Source organism: Homalodisca vitripennis, unplaced genomic scaffold (assembly GCF_021130785.1).
Source record: "Homalodisca vitripennis isolate AUS2020 unplaced genomic scaffold, UT_GWSS_2.1 ScUCBcl_7431;HRSCAF=15122, whole genome shotgun sequence".
Classification (NCBI taxonomy): domain Eukaryota; kingdom Metazoa; phylum Arthropoda; class Insecta; order Hemiptera; family Cicadellidae; genus Homalodisca; species Homalodisca vitripennis.
This window is the reverse complement of record NW_025783546.1, coordinates 763-14,086: the sequence shown is the minus strand read 5'-3', so window position 1 is coordinate 14,086 and position 13,324 is coordinate 763. Positions and strand designations below refer to the sequence as shown.

The following is a 13,324-nucleotide window of genomic DNA, read 5'->3' as shown; positions in this document are numbered from 1 at the left end:
AGAAACATCATGATTTATTTTTAATTCAAAGTTGCATTCTTCCTTCAATATAATGAAGCTGTATTAAAGGCTCTCAAAGAAAGGCACAACAATAAAACCTATAATAAACTATTTAAAAACATGGAGAAGTTACTGAGAAACTATTGTTCTTACAAAATTTAAAATTATTTTTATGTAGGAAATTTTTGTAACTTTTATGTTTTATTTAAATATTTTTTATCTATTAGTTCTGAAATTTATCATAGGGATGGAATGGACTTGATTTTCAACTCCAACATTCCTATTTTATGATTGAACAAATATTGTGAGAGGCTGGAGTCATCCAACCTGCTGGAATGGAGCCATCATCTGGCAGTCACTGGCACTATTTCTGGCATTCCCTGTTATTACTGGATAGGTTTGATATATCAAAAATTTCAACAACTTCACTGACTCTAAGAAAGGTGCATTTCAAAATGAAGCAATGTCATTTACTATGTGTACTCTCATGTGTATTGGTCATGGACTGTGCGTGTCAGTGTGTGACTGCAGTACAAGTGATGGGAATGTGAAGTGATGAAGATTGGAGAACTATGGAGAACACACTGGTGTTTAAAGAACGGTGGAGTGATTCGAGCCCAGTATGCCTACCATCAACTGCCAGACTTGCCGTGTTCGCAGGCTGCGCCGACTCATGTGTGCCTCTCTGCCGCAACACCACACTGACAACTGGTGCGGTTTGTTTGGCTCTCAGTCCGACATAGAAGTCATTAGAATGTATTTTCATTTTGTTGAGGGGGTTCTCGAGAGCTTTGCGTCACTTTTAAAGCATCTTTAACGATGGAAAAGATCATTAATAACAGAAGTACCAAATCGATGTAAACAGGCTTAATAGTCAGGACTATGATGTGGGATTACACGTTTAAACATACATTTGAATTAAAAAAAATAATTTTTCAAATAATACAAATGTATTTGAATGAAGATGAAAAGTTATTGAATATTTTTTATATTGTAAATTTACTTTAGGTTGTATTCTAATTACCTAGATAAATGAAAACATTTAATTGGATTCTGTTACTACAAGAGAAAATAATTCATTTCTTATGTTAAAATTGCAAGTACTGAAAATGGGAAGGTGTAAATAATTACAGTAGGTTAAATACAGAAAAGTGGGATATTAACTATGAAATTTTTATAAAGCACGAAGAGTTCTCCAGTTGTGGTTGACCTAGCTGATGAACAAAGCATGGAATGAGAGCTGAAGTCTGTCACAAGCCTACACATTAAACATTATGTCCAGATGTTAAAAAATTTAAATTTAATAATAGAATATTTTTAAAATCCGTAATAGTTTTCAAATAGAAATAAACGTTTTTTTAGAATAAAAAGTTTAAAATTGTTGAAGGTTCTTCAAGATTAATAATGTTTATAACACATCCAAATGACACGTTTCTCGACTTGCGTTTTCTACATGTCCTAATTGGTGAAGTTTGAGTTAGGTCTTTACTTACCAAATATTTCTTCTTTGCCACAGGGATGTCTTGATATTGCAAAAGGAGTAATAAAACTACTTTGGCAACTGTAGATCAATGAAGATTCGAGTTCTTGTTGACCAATACTATCTTTAAGGAAGTTTGCCAGGAACGGTACCCAGAAAATAAGCTTAACACAAATATATCCCTGCTGCTGGTGGTGGTAGGAAGGTTGGTACTGGTTAATCACATCACTGACCACTTGGTTCTGCACAAAACCATGAGGAAGTGGTGGCTATTTCAAAGCCCTTGTATAGTTTTCACTGCTTCATCCAGGAAAACCACAAACGTAACATATCTGGCAGTGAATGAGAATGTAGTATTTGGTTACTTTTGCGGCTTTTTTTTTTCAAAATGGCTATCTGGGGTGACTCCAATATTTCTTATGGAAAGTCACATCTAGTAACCCTAATTTTAAAGATTTTGGTAAAGAGTATTAATGGTGAAAAACTAATGGCTGTTTGAAATTTTAACATGTTTTATTATCACCTTGTTGGTACGTTATTTTTTAGAAAATTTTAAACTATCACACCCCATCACTAATGTGGCAGAATATGTTTGAATCATCAATGTTTAAAGTTCTCGTAATTTGACAAGGGTAGAGAATGGACATATGGACAATAGCTGTCAGGGACAATATTGACAGTCCGTCTGTCAAACATTTCACTGGATTTTTGGAAACATTTGGTTGTTTTAAATAATGCTGTATTTACTGAAAGGGATTTCAAATGAAAGATTGATTGTATATCAGTATTTTTTAATCATTAACAGAATAAATAGCTTAACTTAGTTTTAGATTTTGTTGGTAAGTTTCAAGCAATGATAATGGTTTGTTGTGGGGATTCATTTCTCTGTCAGGTTCTAAACAAGCACAGATGTCCCTGTTATATTTAGACAGATAGTAGAAGCCTGCCACCGAAATAGTAACATTGTTCCTGAGGTTTGTAACATCTTGTCTCTCTCTCCACAGAATGTTGGGACAACTTTCATTGTATGATTAGGGTTTCATCTGTGACACATCCTGTGTTTGTCTTGTTTAAACTTGTAGACATATTCATACTTATAAAAAACTGAATATACATTATATTTACCCTAGTAAAGTGATTTTATTTGTGTTGTATCTTGTTTTAATGTTCACTCGATTTACTCAGTATTGTTTTAAAATTGAATATTCTGCTAATTTAGGACTTAACTTGGTTTCTCTAACTTGTGAAGAGTACTCAGTTAATATAAAGTACCTTTTTTAAATTAAATCATGGAGCAAAAATATTTTCCCACGTCTCAAAATATCTAAACCCATACTATTCTTTCTCCAAAAAGGAGGTTAGAAGTATGTTGAATATTACATACCAATATCTCTTGCTACAATATTTAATAAATAGTGGCCGCTGTATAAAAAAAGCAACTACTTATGTTTTTAATCAAATCAAGGTCCTGTATGAGAAAAAGTAAAATTTTGTCTAGGCTGAATACCATATTATAAAATCTTCACAAAAACTGTGAGTGTTAACCCCTTTTGCTGCCAAACAATTGTAGATTACATGTCTCCATATTGCTAAGCCTTTCACCATAGTGTATATGTTTTCAAATTGCCACGGTCACTTTTAAATGTTTTGCAGAGTTTAAAATAAACGTTCATAAAAGTGTTATATCTGCCAAAAACAAAATTATTTTTCACGTTTATTTAATGTAGTCTTAGGTGTTTTAAAATTTTTTTTAAAAACCTATGGTAAAAAACTTGACACTTTCAATCCCAGTCATCTTTTGCAAAATTAACTAAATAATCCTGACCTTTTACTGAGATGTGCCTGTTGAAAATTCTCACCAATATTTGGCTCTTTTCACAACCAATTTTCAAAATTGTATCTGGATTTTTAATTCAGCATGAAATGGGCTCATTTATTAAATAATAACTCATTCTTCTAATATGTTATACTGAAACTAACATAACTAAAAAAAGGTTTTTTGAACATTTTTTGACTATTTAATGTAAGTAAATAGTACTAAATGTAAAATAAAACAATACCTTTCCAATATAGTTTCTTTTTCTAAAAAAAATATGTGTATGGTAACAAGGCCAATTACGACAAAAAATTATTATATTATCTGTAATAATTTCAAAATGGCAACCATTAAAACATTTTAACTTTGAATATTTTGAAAACTAGCAATTTTACTAAGGAATTACAAGAATAACATTCATGTTTTTAATAAATTAAAGTTTTCTTTGGAGATGGGTGTGTCCTACACTGATACAATGGTTTGGAACTGCAGATTTGTTTTCTCTATTTATTTTGATGTGGGAGTAATGTTATATACCGTACATTTTGTAGGAAATTTTCATTTTGTTATCCCATGTTATTTTCTTATTGCAGCAATTAACTTGTATTTGGTATATTCCTGATTTATTTTATTTTATATACAGTATATTTTGAATTTTTTAGTTCATTTTTCAATTTAATTTTTTATTGTGTATTCAATATTAACGTGTACCTACGTTTTTAGATATTTTAAAAAATCTTGTCCATATATTGCTTAAAACATTAGGGTTCTTTTTTCACACATGTTTATTTTTTTAAACGTACATTCTACTAAATCTTATCCATTAAAAACCTCCCTATGAATCTCTTCTGGTAGAGAAGTATTTTTACCACCTCAATGTCAATGAATGGAAAAATTGCTTGTTTTTGTGCTGATGGTTTTGTAATTTGATTGGATAGTTTAGTTAAACAATATAATTTACTATGTTGTCATTATAATGAATTAAAAAATGAAAATAATTGTCTCAATAAAAATAAAAATAATACTAACATTTTTAATATCATGAAAATGTAACTCAAAATTATAATGAGCGAAAATTATTTTTTAATTAGTTTATTGAATTTAATTGTTTAAAAAGAACATAAATTTATACTGAAAGAATGTTTTTTTAATTGTTTACAAATACAAGGTTTGGCAAATATAAATTTAATATTAAGAATTATTTGAGTAATTTTACAAAAAAGTGAGTATGCTAGCTAAATGGTAAGGTTTTTAAAGAAAGTTTAGTATAATTCTGTTTAAAATTTTATATTTTTTCATTTTTATTTTCACTCTTTATTATTATAGATTTTTTTTTAAATAAACACATGTATGTTTTTACATTAACTGTCAAAAAAAATAAATAGGGGAAGTTTAAAATTGGTTCAAAATATGTATTTTCAATTTAATTTGCGTAAGCTTAATGGCATTTAATTGATTGTCTTGCATATCCAACATTATTATTTCTCGTATTTTTGATTATCCTTTACCATTAATACTTACTTAACTATTTTTTATTGTAAGGGGGTTTTTTCTAAGTAAATGAAAACTACTATCAAAACTAAATACCAAATACAAATTCATGACATTATTAGCTTGTATAACTACAGCCATGCTTGATGTATTTTCTACTTGTTTGCAGTGAGCTCAAGAAACTGTCGGGAAGAGAGTCTCACCAGGCAACCAGAAGAAGTTTTTGGACATCATTTGTAAACTTGGAGAAGGGTGAGTCCCAAACTGTTTACTACCACTACAACATGCAACTCTGTTGGTTACGGTTGAGGGATTTCAATGAATTTCAGCCTTAAGTGCAAGAAACCCAGCAGCTTTGTACTCAGTAAAGATATATCAATGTATTACCACCTACGGACATGCAACTCTGTTGGATACGTTGAGGGATTTCAATGAATTTTAGCTTAAGTGCAAGAAACCCAGCAGCTTTGTACTCAGTAAAGATATATGAAATGTATTACCACTACAACATGCAACTCTGTTGGATACGTTGAGGGATTTCAATGAATTTTAGCTTAAGGTGCAAGAAACCCAGCAGCTTTGTACTCTTTGCTGTCCAATTAAAACTAAGCCTACACAGCCTAATGATGTACCGGTAACTGGAGTAAATGTCTCATAGTGTAGATAAGAAATGGTTATACTGTTGAGTTGAAAAATATTAGGTCAATAATGTTAATCTATTACAATAAGTCCCTTGTTAATCCTAACTACAAAATCAGTTACTTGAGGTTAAAGCAAATTTACAGGTCTCAAGTTAAGATAGCAAAAAAACAGGCAAATGAAAACTATATTATGAATGCTACAAATAAAAAATAAATGTAAAAGCAGCTTAGCATATCATTAACTCTGAGTGTGGAAGGCTGTATAATTCAACAAATAAGTATGATAGTCCTATACCTATTTTCTGTCAATGCTTTGAATACTCATTTTATAAATGTAGGAAGTAGGCCTAATGTTAACAGTACTACAAGTCATGATAATGTCTCTGATCCTATTGATATATTATTGTCAACATGGAATGCACCTCCTCCAAATGTTTTTAAATGGAAAGAAGTTACTGTAGATCATGTAAATAAAATTGTAAATAGTTTAAGTAATTCTAAAGCTCAGGATGTCTATGGTATGTCTAATTTTGTTCTAAAAAAGATTGTTTCTAGCATAGTAGATCCTCTAACTTTCCTGATTAATTGGGTTCTACATGAAGTACCTACCCTAGGGTGAGGCAGTGAAACGGCAACGATTTCGATAGTGGTTTGTCGGGCGCGGAGGGGGGTTGCGAGAGTGGGGGAAGTGATCTTGGGCGTCTAGAGTGGTGGAAATTTCAGTAGCCATGGAGCGTTGGTCGATGTGCGCAACGTGCATATGCCGTAAAGGCATATTACAAAAAACGCGGATAGTGTGGTTGGTGCTCAACGCGCCTTTCGTCGTGAATTCAACCTGCCGCCACGGGCTCCCGTGCCATCAAGGAAAGCCATTTCTCCTTTGGGTTAAAAAACCTTTGAAGATACTGCTAGCACAACAAAGAAAAGAGGCGGCGAGCACAAAAAACAATCCGGACACCCGAGAACATTACATCGTGTAGCGCGAAAAGCGTTGGGACGAACTCCTGCGAGACGGCACAGCGCAGAACTTGGTTCTCAGCAATCGATCAGTTAAGACGGATTTTGAAGAGTGACCTTCACTATCATCCATACAAAATTCAGGGTAGTGCAAGCCCTTAAACCAATTGACTACAATAACCGTATACGCTTTTACCAGTCAATGCTTAACGTTATTGAACGAAATGAAGAAAGAGTGCATAACTTATGGATGAGTGATGAAGCCCACTTTCATCTTAGAGTGGGTACGTAAATAAGCAAAACTTCAGATATTGGTCCTCAGATAACCCGCAAGAACTTTCATGAAAAAACCTCTCCATTCTGAAAAAGTAAACAGTCTGGTGCGGCAATGTCATCTCGTGGAATCGTGTGGGGCCCTATTTTTTTTTAAGAATGAAGATGGCAACACAGTGACGGTAAACTCTGGACGTTATGCTGACATGTTGACCATTTTTGGTCTGCCTGGAATTGATCGACATGATTCCAGATGCTGAAACACTCTTCCAGCAAGATGGTGCAACAAGCCATACTGCTAATGTCTCAATGGAATTGCTCAGACTTGCATTTCCACGACGTCTAATCAGCAGGAATTGCGATTTCCCCTGGCCTGCCCGTTCACCAGATCTGACGGCACCAGACTTTTTTCTTTGGGGCTACCTCAAGTGCAAAGTCTTCCAGGAAAATCCACAAGAACAAAAGAAGACCTGAAGGAGCGAATTCGACAGGAAATTAACAACATTCCAGTACAGATGCTACGAAACGTCATGGGACAATTTCATCTCAGGCTTAGACAATGTGTGCAAAACCAAGGACGACACCTCACTGACACCATATTTAAAAAATGATTGTTTTTAAGTTAAATCTTTAATTTCCACTCTTGTACTTGAGATCCATGTTCAACTATTATGATTTTACTTGTAAATAAATCTTTGGTGGTTTTACAAAATCGTGCCGTTTCACTGCCTCAACCCTGTATTTAAAAATAACAGTTACAGTACGAGTTTATAAGAAAGGTGATAGGCAGGATGCTAATAGCTATCAACCTATTTCGCTCATTCCTGTAATATCTAAGGTGATTGAAAGTGCAATAAAAATGTCAACTAGAGTTGTTATTTTTAAGCCAACAAAATGTTATCCCCATCTCAATATGGGTTTAGGAAAAACCTTTCTACTATTAAGGCTGTGGAAGATGTTGTATCACATGTAATGAGTGGTTTTGAGGCCAAAAAAAGAAACATCTGCTGTGCTATTAGACCTAAGTAAAAGCTTTTGATGTTGTTCCTCATAATTGTTCTTATTAAAAAAAACTAACAATCTTATAACATTAAGGGAAAAGAATTATTGTTGTTAATGGAGACATATCTGACTGATAGATGTCAATTTGTAAAAATTTTCTGAAGAAAAAATCTGCATGTTTTAAAAGTTTTAAGTGGGGTACCTCAGGGCTCTGTCCTAGGGCCCTTTTCTGTTTGTGATATTTGTCAATGATCTACCTGCTTTTATCCCTGATTTCAATGAATTTTAGCTTAAGTGTAAGTACCCAGCAGCTTTGTACTCAGTAAAGATATATCAATGTATTACCACTACAACATGCAACTCTGTTGGATACGATGAGGGATTTCAATGAATTTTAGCTTAAGTGTAAGTACCCAGCAGCTTTGTACTCAGTAAAGATATATCGATGTATTACCACTACAACATGCAACTCTTGTTGGATATGTTGAGGGATTTCAATGAATTTTAGCTTAAGTGGCAAGTATCAGTAAAAAGATATATCAATGTATTACCACTACAACATGCAACTCTGTTGAATACGTTGAGGGATTTCAATGAATTTTAGCTTAAGTGTAAGTACCTAGCAGCTTTGTACTCAGTAAAGATATATCAATGTATTACTACTACAACATGCAACTCTAGTTGGATACGTTGAGGGATTTCAATGAAATTTTAGCTTAAGTGCAAGTGCCCAGCAGCTTTGTACTCAGTAAAGATATATCAATGTATTACCACTACAACATGCAACTCTGTTGGATACGTTGAGGGATTTCAAAGAATTTTAGCTTTAAGTGTAAGTACTCAGCAGCTTTGTACTTAGTAAAGATATATCAATGTATTACCACTACAACATGCAACTCTGTTGGATATGTTGAGGGATTTCAATGAATTTTAGGCTTAAGTGCAAAGTACTCAGTAGCTTTGTACTCAGTAAAGATATATCAATGTATTTACCACTACAACATGCAACTCTGTTGGATACGTTGAGGGATTTCAATGAATTTTAGCTTTTATTCAGTGCATTCAAAACTATTACCACACTAAAAGGATTAACAGTATTATGGATCTTCACCCATGACACATGCAATAAATATAACTAAGAAGTGTCTTTACTTCCTCGAGTAGGTTTAACAGTTATAGCTGTCAGTATTCTTCAACAAGTTAAATAATGTAATGAAAAGGAAAACCTACTTTAAGGGGAACACTATGCCTTATTCTTTTTTCATGTTAACTAATTTTCCTTATTCTCAGGACCTATTTGTGGATGATTTGCTTCCGTTTGTTTTTCCAATGAAATTAATATTCTTTTTCTTTATATTGTGAACCAAACGACAATTAAAAATATGTTTTTGTTTAAATAATTTTTTTATATATTTTATTGGTCCTACCTGAGAATGATATATGTTATAATACTCTAGCATTAAATATTTGAGAATGAAATATCAAAGGAATTCTGTTAAAAAATAAGATAAGATTTAAAAAGTTTTTGGAATATGCAATAAAAGAAGTATTACTACCTAATAACAAAAACAAGTAACTTTGATATGATCCTGGTCCATAGGATGGAACATCTTCCTCAAATTTGTCTTCTAGTGTTTTTTTAAAAGGTTTTTATGTTGTTTTATCTTCTTTTCAAACTTGTCTTGTAGTTTCTATGGTGTCTTGATTCTTATTTGGTCAACTTTTTCACAGCCATAAACTAGTGTTTGTACAGATTAAGCCCACATTCATCCAAATCCTTTGCAGAAAACCACTGCACATTCATTAAAACAAGATACTGCCAAATACACACCAATGTAAGAGTGTTGTCTTACAAATTTTTCTTTATGAACAAAACTCAAATCACATTGTTGACTCATTACTTATTCTGTTTTTTTTGCCTCAAAAACAATCTTGCATGGGACAGATCTCTGATAATTGGCTTTATGAAAACCATTATACATTACGATCTGGCAAGTGGAGATGTTCTGTGTCATCGTGCGAGAGCTGGACTTTTAAAACACCTCAAAACATTCACTGAAACTAAAAATAGATTACATTTGCAAAAACACAATACTTATTTTTATATATAATTTTAAAGGGAATATTTCAGACTACAAGATATGGAGAAAAAATAATGAAAAAGAAATTGTCTCTATAGCAGTGTGTAAAATGTTCCAATCCGTGTTTTTCATTTGTTTATCTATTTTGTGTCTGACACATCCCAATAGTTAACTGTCTAAGTAAATTACTTGTCTTGTAAATTTCAAGTTTATTGTGGTTACATTTTATTTTAAATTCTACAGTATTAAAAGTGTATATTTGGTTATAAACTGCATGAATATATCTGTTGAATTTTAGAGTTTCACTTGTATGGAAATTTTATCTTTCCTGTAAAAAACAAAAGTCTGATTTAACACATTGTTTGTAGGTTTCACATTCAGAAATAGGTTTACATATAATTTATATAAAAAGAGAAATATCTCAATTTAAGGCAAAATTATGGCCACGAGGTTCTTAACAATATTACCAGAAGAAAAGACCAAGTTTTGTGTACTAAAGACCTTAAATTTTGTAAAAAACAGTTAAGTTTATGAAGTCCTTTCAGCCATTTCAAAGCAAGATCGCCCTTATAATATTGTTAGTTTTTTTCTACTCAAGTCATCATTTGAAATGTATAGATAATTCCATTAAAAAAGTCTATCAAAAGAATCAAGAAATCTTTCTATCATCTCCAATCCCCTGTTATTTCTCAAGAGATGCCTAATTTACTCAGTGGAAACTGGCTGAGCGTTAGTGTAGTCTAACTATCCCACATTATATCTACAGAATGATTTCATCTGTCTTACATTTTACATGAAACTTTGTTTCTACCTAGACAAGGATGAGATTGACCTCGGTGGTGGTGCATATCCCTCCTTTGTATTTCTGGGTGGCCCCGTATTGAAACCTGTCACTCAGAGGGCTGGCAAAATCTCTCTTCTAGACAGGAAACATTTATTTTCTGTCTCTCTGTTTGTTTGCAGAAACAAACTATAAACTTGAAGTTTCCCATGCAATAACAGTGAAGCCTATCATGATGTGATATTTCAACTGGGGTATTTCTACTTTATAATTAAATATGCCACTTTTAATACTTATTAAACTCCTCAAAACAAGTAAAAATCATAAATTTATTGAAATTTAACCCTTGATTTGCCAGTTGACAGTTTCAGTGTCAAGCCTACAATCTACTGTAGGAATTTTTTATGTTAATGTCATTCTATCATGCAGCAGTGTGGCAGTCCTTACGTGGTTAAATACTGAAAGTGACGTGCACATGACTGACTGTTACAGATCGTACGGCAGCGTGTACATGGCTTTACACAAGGAGTCCGGTCAGGTGTTGGCCATCAAGCAGGTTCGGTGGACACAGACTTGCAAGAGATCATCAAGAGATCTCTATCATGCAGCAGTGCGACAGTCCTTATGTCGTTAAATACTGTAGAGTGACGTGTTCATGACTGACTGTTACAGATCGTACGGGACAGCGTGTACAAGGCTTTACACAAGGAGTCCGGTCAGGTGTTGGCCATCAAGCAGGTTCCGGTGGACACAGACTTGCAAGAGATCATCAAAGAGGATCTCTATCATGCAGCAGTGCGGACAGTCCTTATGTCGTTAAATACTGTAGAGTGACGTGTTACATGACTGACTGTTACAGACTCATACGGCAGCGTGTACAAGGCTTTACACAAGGAGTCCGGTCAGGTGTTGGCCATCAAGCAGGTTCCGGTGGACACAGACTTGCAAGAGATCATCAAAGAGATCTCTATCATGCACCAGTGTGACAGTCCTTACGTGGTTAAATACTGTAGAGTGACGTGTTCATGACTGACTGTTACAGATCGTACGGCAGCGTGTACAAGGCTTTACACAAGGAGTCCGGTCAGGTGTTGGCCATCAAGCAGGTTCCGGTGGACACAGACTTGCAAGAGATTCATCAAAGAGATCTCTATCATGCAGCAGTGCGACAGTCCTTATGTCGTTAAATACTACGGCTCCTACTTCAAGAATACAGATCTTTGGGTGGAGAATTCAGAATTTTATTATCATTAGTGTAAGGGTTTACATGGACAAGGTGAGAGACATTGAACATCTGCAGCTATAATGATTGAAATATTTTGTAATATATCAATCTAAAATTGATGTATAATATCCACTTATTCGTACAATAATATAGTGGCCTACTTGTTTTTATCCAAATTGAAAACTTACAGTAACACAAGGAAGATGTTTTAGTTAGTCCTAGATACAACATTGTTGAATACAGTATATTGTAGAGATACAATGTCAAGTATTGTTTTCACATTTTTACTTTAACGTCTTCATTATTCTGTTTACAATAGGTTTCACATGCTGTTTAGTTTTCATTTATCATAAAGCTATTATAACCCAAAAAAATAATCACTAATATTCTATTGAGCGTGTATCTCAACACAGAAAAATATAATAATGCTAATTATTTATTAAAGGTGATTGTAAAATAATTCTTAGTATGATTTGACTTCCTGTCATGAGGAGTTGTGTTCTGTCTCTTTATGAAGATAGTGTTTATGTGCAGATTGTAATGGAATACTGCGGTGCTGGCTCTGTCTCTGACATCATGAGGTTAAGAAAGAAAACTCTGACGGAAGACGAGATTGCGACGATACTGTGCGACACGTTGAAAGGTCTAGAGTACCTCCACCCTGAGACGGAAGATCCACAGAGACATCAAGGCCGGGGAAAACATCCTGCTCCAACACAAGCAGGGTCATGCGGAAGGCTAGGCAGTATTTTATGGGGTTGCAGGCCAGTTGACGGTGATACGTTTAGAAACAACTTACTTATAATCTCTGATTTACATTAAGTGTGTTACAGAGAACATTCACTATGATCTGTTTGCCTTTACCCGATGATTTAGTGACTTATTGCTCTCAATGGTCTGTGACAGGGATCACTATGGCAAAACGAAAACACTTGTGAATAGGAAACAATCCCTTTCTGGATGGCACCAGATAGTTATCCAGGAAATTGGGATACGATTGTGTCGTCTGACCATCGTGGAGTCTAGGTTAAGCCGTGCGCATCTATAAAGTGTTTTATCGTTGAAAGATTTCCTTAGAAGTACCTCATTTGTTTCTTATGTATTCATATTTACCATTAGTTTGAATCCTGTACTGTGGCAGGTTATCACGGGCACTGGAGATGGCCTGGAGGGGTAAACCACCTGTTCATGGGGACATCCACCCCATGAGGGCCATCTTCATGAATCCCCTACACAAGCCCTACCTTCCCCTCCTTCAGGCGCAAACCTTGGACCATTCGGGTCCTCGGAGTTCATCGGACTTTTGTGAGCCGCTGCCCTCGTCAAGATACCCCCTGAAGGAAAAGTAGCGACTGCCAGCGGAGATGTTACATCATGATGTTTTATAAGGTTAGTTTTGTTTACAAGTAGTAAAATATCAATTAGAAATTGTTAGGCATAAACACCATTTGTATGACTAATAACTGTTATTAAGAACTTTTCATATGCGTGTAAAGGGTAAACAGGCAAAAGCAAATGCAATTCTCTTTTTCATTCTCACTATAAGGTGAAGCTATGTGCATTTTACATTATTATCA

At 34.0% G+C, this 13,324-nt stretch overlaps 1 pseudogene; it reads left to right on the top strand.

Annotated features, from left to right (window-relative positions):
* The first annotated feature begins 622 nt into the window (after nucleotides 1-622).
* On the top strand, nucleotides 623-12,757 carry LOC124374176 (annotated as a pseudogene).
* The last annotated feature ends 567 nt before the right edge of the window (nucleotides 12,758-13,324 follow it).